This window comes from Maylandia zebra, linkage group LG20 (genome assembly GCF_041146795.1).
Source record: "Maylandia zebra isolate NMK-2024a linkage group LG20, Mzebra_GT3a, whole genome shotgun sequence".
Taxonomy (NCBI): domain Eukaryota; kingdom Metazoa; phylum Chordata; class Actinopteri; order Cichliformes; family Cichlidae; genus Maylandia; species Maylandia zebra.
In genome coordinates this window covers 7,914,372-7,920,371 of record NC_135186.1, presented here as the reverse complement: position 1 = coordinate 7,920,371, position 6,000 = coordinate 7,914,372, and positions in this window count along the sequence as shown.

Genomic DNA, 6,000 nt, shown 5'->3' with positions numbered 1-6,000 from the left:
AAACAGGATTAAGGGGCTATATATCAAATTTGAAAATTACATCTTTTTCAGGTATCTTTATAACTTTCTTGTACTTACATTATAACTAATCTGGTCCTTTTTGCCATAAAATATGTTTACAGAACGTTATATTTGTTGTAATTATTGCTATCCTCCTGTCAAGTACTTGTTTTTACTGGAAAAATAAAGGATATATAAAAGTCACTGCCAAAAACTGATTGCGGCTTCTACCTTGTGACAGGAATATTATTTGTGGCTCAAGATGATCCATTCGGAATTCATTTGTCATATATTTCACATAGGTCAACAAGTTATATATAACAGTTAAAACTAGAAAAATTTGCATTTCCTGCGAAAATGCTGTGTGGATGCCTTAACGCTGAAGATATATGCAGAAAAAAGCTGAAAAAGCTGAAAAAAAAAAAGTTGCCCTGAGCAGGATTCAAACCTGGCCCTCCTGGTCTAAGGGCGGCTATTTAGCTCACTGAGCCAAAGTCATTCTCACAAAGAAGAGGTGGAGAGACTGACAATTGTGCTGAAATGAGCAGAAGCTGCTGAGAATTGTGCTGATAGGAGGTAGAAAGGCTGAAAATATTTCAGAAGAGGTGAATAAGCAGAAATTGGGCAGAAAAGAGGTGAAAACTGAATATTTTGCTGAAAAGAGTTGAATGAGCAGAATTTCTGCTGAAAAGAGTTGAATGAGCAGAATTCTGCTGAAAAGAGGTTTTTGCTTGATTCACGTTTACTAAGGCACTACCCAAAAGGTGCCACAAGAGGGCACTCCAACACAAGAGATGACATAGAAGCTGCTGAGTATTGTGCTGATAAGAGGTGGAAAGGCTGAAAACTTTGCAGAAAAGAGGTGAATCAGCAGAATTTCTGCTGAAAAGAGGTAAAGAAGCAGAAAGTTGCACTGAAAAGAGAGGAATCAGAAGAATTTCTGCTCAAAAGAGTTTTTTTCTGAAAACAGCTGAGATTTGTGCTAATAAGAGGTGAAAAGGCTGAAAATCTTGCAGAAGAGGTGAATGAGCAGAATTTGGGCTGAAAAGAGGTGAAAATTCTGAAAATTGTGCTGAAAAGAGTTCAATCAGCAGAATTTCTGCTGAAAAGAGGTGAATGAGCAGAATTCTGCTGAAAAGCGGTTTTTGCTGAAAACAGCTGAAGAAGCTGGGATTTGTGCTGAAAAGTGGTGAAAAAAATTAAATTTGTGTTGAAAAGAGCTAAAAAAGTTTAACTGTTAACTGAAAGAAATGTTGCCATAAGCGGGATTTGAACCCAGGCCTCCCAGTCTGAGAACAGATACTCATCTCACTGAGCTAAAACACAGCTCAACCCGGCATGCAAAATCAGTGACCACATTGATAATGTGTTCCATTCATTTCAATGGTCAAAAGTCATAACACACATTAGCAGAAATAGCAGAATTTTTGTGTGGTTTCTATGATTAAGAACAGGGTATGCATTACAACATGCATACAGATTAAAGATTAAGAAAACTGGCAACAAATTCCTCCACTACAAATCAGTCTGATACCACTTCTTACAGGGTTCACGTTTACTAAGGCACTACCCAAAAGGCGCCACAAGAGGGCACTCCAACATAAGAGATGACCTATTTACACTGATGCATTTAGTAAACAGTCAGCCCCCTACTTAGCCATTACATAATACAGTGAAATTACAGTATACAAATTCACACAAATACTATGATTTGGCAGAAATACTATGACTTAGTAGTAATACTATAACATAACAGATTTAATCAAAAAACTATGAAATTGCAGTAATTCTATGACTTGGCAGAGATACTACGTTTTAGCACAAGTACTATAACAACGCAGAAATACTATGACTTAGTAGTAATACTATAACATAACAGTTCAATGTTCTTGCACAAATACCACAATATGGCAGAAATACTATGTTTTAGCACAAACACTGTGATTTGGTATAAATACTATGATTTGGCACACATACTATATTCCGCAGATACACTATAACATAACAGATATTCTACGACTTAGTAGTAATACTATAACATAACAGAATTATTAATTGGGCACAAATACCACGATTTGGCAAAAATACCATGATTCGGCACAAATACGATGACATGGCAAAAATACTAGGATTGGGTACAAATACTATGATTTGGCAGAAATACTATGATTTGGCAATAATACTGCGTTTTAACACAACTACTGCGATTTGATTGAAATACTATGATTTAGAAGAAATACTATTACTCCATACAAATACGATGCTTTGGGACAAATACTATGATTTGGTTCCAATACTATGATGTGCAACAAATACTATGATTTGGCACAAGTACTATGATTTAGTACAAATACTATGATTTGGCAGAAATACTATGCCTTAGTAGTAATACTATAACATAAGAGATATACTATGGTTTTGCAGACATACTATGTTTTTGCAAAAATACCATGATTTTGCACAAATGCTATGATTTAGCAGAAATACTATGATTGGGTACAAATACTATGATTTGGCAATAATACTGCGTTTTAACAACAAGTAATGAGATTTGATTGAAATACTATGATTTAGAAGAAATACTATGACTCCATACAAATACGATGCTTTGGTACAAATACTATGATTTGGCACAAGTACTATGATTTAGTACAAATACTATGTTTGGGCAGAAGTACAATGTTTCAGTACAAATACTCTGATTTGGCAGAAATACTCTGATTTAGCAGAAATACTATCTTTTGGTAGAAATTCCTGCTAAAAGGCACTATTTCTGCTTTTTAGCAGAAATACTGTAATTTGGCATAAATACTATAATTTGGGATAAATACTATGATTTGGCACATATAATATATTCAGCACATATACTATAAAATAACAGAAATATTATGATTTGGCCCCAAAACCATGATTTTGCACAAATACCATGATTTTGTAAAAATACTATGATTTAGCAGAAGTACTAAGATGTAGTAGAAGTACTTTGCTTGAGCAGAAATACTATGATTGAGGAGTAATAGTTAAACATAGGAGAAATATTGATAGACAGACACACATACACAGAGAGTAAAGGGAACAGGAGCTGTTGAGAGTCTGGGCTTGGTATATGTAGGTCAGTTGAATTAGCTGCACCTGCTGTAGTCACCCCTTACACACACAGACACAGAGAGAGGTGTGAGTTTTCTTCAGTGTATTTCTGACATTCAGGATTCCCCTCGAACAAATGGCCATAATTCCCTAACCTTAGAGGCTAGAACGGTCATTCAGACATTGTTTTGTTCAGAAGAGATGGGGGAATCTTCAGGTCTTCATAATTCAGAGATAAAATATAAATTATTAAAGATATATGACTTGTAATACACTGTAACTGAGTAGAGGCGAAGCAAAAACTGCCTTGACTTGCTCTCAAACAACCTTTGGTAACTCTAAATCTATATGGAGCATCAAAATCATTCTTTCACCGTAAGAAACAGCAGGCTTTGGTGAACAGTCATGGAAATTTTCAGGGCTCTGTGGAAATCCATCAAAAAGATATGACAAGAGAAAAAAGTGCCTCATTTCCAGAGTTTGAAATCTGAAGAAATCTGAGCGAGGGACAAATTTCCTACCCTCAAACAAGTCTAACTCATCTCAGAACGGTAATAGGTGAGAAAAAAATTCTTGAATTGTGAGCATCAGGAGTGTCTGAAGATATACGGGGACAAGCCTTATGTCTTAACTTCGCTTCGTTAAGGAGATATGACAATTTGAAAATGCCTCCCATTAGAGAAATCCAGCGGTGATTTTGAACAAACTCTCCATTGAGTTTCAATGGAGAGTTTTCAGACATTGTGTTACTCTGAGGAGATTTGCAAAACATTTATAAGTCCCACAACAATGATAGTGACATTTTCTGAAAGCCAGCAAAAATACCTACGTTTTGATGTATAATTTGTGGAAGTTGAGTGGAAATTGAGCGAGTAGCAATAAGTTGTTCAGACATGAAGAGAAAATTCAGAACGGACGAGTGCGCACTCTTAGTTAATTGCATAGCAACCATAGCAACGCATGTATTTTGTGAAAAATGACAATTTTGCAACTGAAGACTTAAAGAGGGATAAGATTAAAACGGTAGAAGATCTGAAAAAGCTGAATCATACAGGAATAGCCAAATCATTTGAGAACATTTTAAAGTTTGAATGGAGTTTCTAGGTGAAAGTATGAGGCAGTAGTTAAGTTTCAAAGACAAGAAAGTTTTAGCAGAATTTCTGAAGTTTTCCATTCATTTCAATGGGACAAATTAAAGGAAAAAAGTGTAATATTTTAAAAAGTATAATAGTAATAAACACCAAAAGATATAGCCGGCATTAGCAGAAAGAGCAGAAAAGTTTAGAGTTTGAACTGAGAAAATCGGCTGAAAACTGAGGGAGTAGTTCGAACTCAAAAAACGTACGGAAGCGACAGGAATAATAAAGAATAAAGAGAAACAGGAACTCAATAGTGTGGATGCCCATTGAGGGCATCCACACAATAAGACCAATATCGCAGCTGTCTCAGGACAAGAGGCGGGATCGCCAGTCTGTCGCAGGGCTAACACATAGAGACAGATAACCGTTCATACCTGTGGGCATTTTAGAGTTACCAATTTACCTAATCCCATTAGCTCCCGGAGAGAAGTGATGGCTGCTTTACTGCAGAGGTGACTATGTGACTTATTCCAATTCTTTGCTCGTTCTATACAGTATACTGTATCCTAAATTTTAATTACCATGAATAATACACTTTGGCTAACTGAGACATCCATGTTTGCTTGTTTAAAGCATCTTGTCAGACATACTAAAGCTTTCAGAAAATAATGAGGACTTAGATCCTGATATGAAAAAAAAGCTTCTGGCCTCTCAGCTTGTCCAGCTCTGAACTGAGCAATAGAGACTGAAACAGCGAAAATAACTAACTGCAGCCGCAAGAGGGCAGTAGTGTAAAGGCTGGATGTACATATTAACAGGCGAAGAGATTATGACAGCGACATATGAAAGGAGAGAGATCGCTTTACTTTGGTACGTTTTAAATTATCTCTGTTTTTAGATTTCAGTAGGTGTTTGCCTAGTTTCTTGGCACATTCATAACATTTATATGTCGGTGCTCCATAATACAACATTCAAGTACATGTTCAAGCACAGGATGCTCGTGTTTCATTTCTGCTATGTTTTACTATTTTTACTTTTATCTTACATTTTTGCTTCTTAGTTGCTTTTCACAGTAAATTTAATAGCTTTAAGCACATTTAGCATTTCAGTCACAACAAATAGGACTCCAGCAACACTTAAAGTAACATGAAACAACTTTATTAAGTGACCAACTCTGGTCACTTAATAAAGTTGTTGGGAGATTACATTTATGTAAATTATGTTTAGTACTGTCCAAATAGCTTGAGTCAGATTTTATTTCTTGATGTATTTTGTTAATTACATTGGAATTAGTGCAGTGATTTACTTATTGAGGCATCTTTCTTGTTATTTCTTTAAGTAGTTTCAGGAATAATTCAAATCTCTTCTTTGGGTGTTGGCTGTCTCCAGGTATGTTTTTATTGCACCAGGAATGTGTTGGGGACATTGTCGTGCTGAAAAATGAAGCTGTTGCCAGTCAGATGTTTTCCAGATGGTATTGCAAAATCAAAATATATTCAACATCTGACAGTATTTTTTGTGTTCATAATTCCTTCTTCTTTGAGACCCTTTCTGCTAAGGCTGCGGTGAACAGTATGGATCAACTTCAGGACCAGATGTAACTTTTAGATCCTGTTTCAGGTCTTTGCTGAACTTTTTTTCTGTTTCTTAAGAACATGACATTGGGAACAAATGCTGTGTTTTTGTGACTCGCTGCTAGTAACAAAGTGCTTAAAGATAATATTTAAAAATTGGTTATTTACAAATTTGGCTGTAAAAAACATAAAATATTGAAATACTTTCAAAAGCCCTCAGAACTATTGCTGTCAGCTCCCTGGAAGTGAAATTGAAAGAA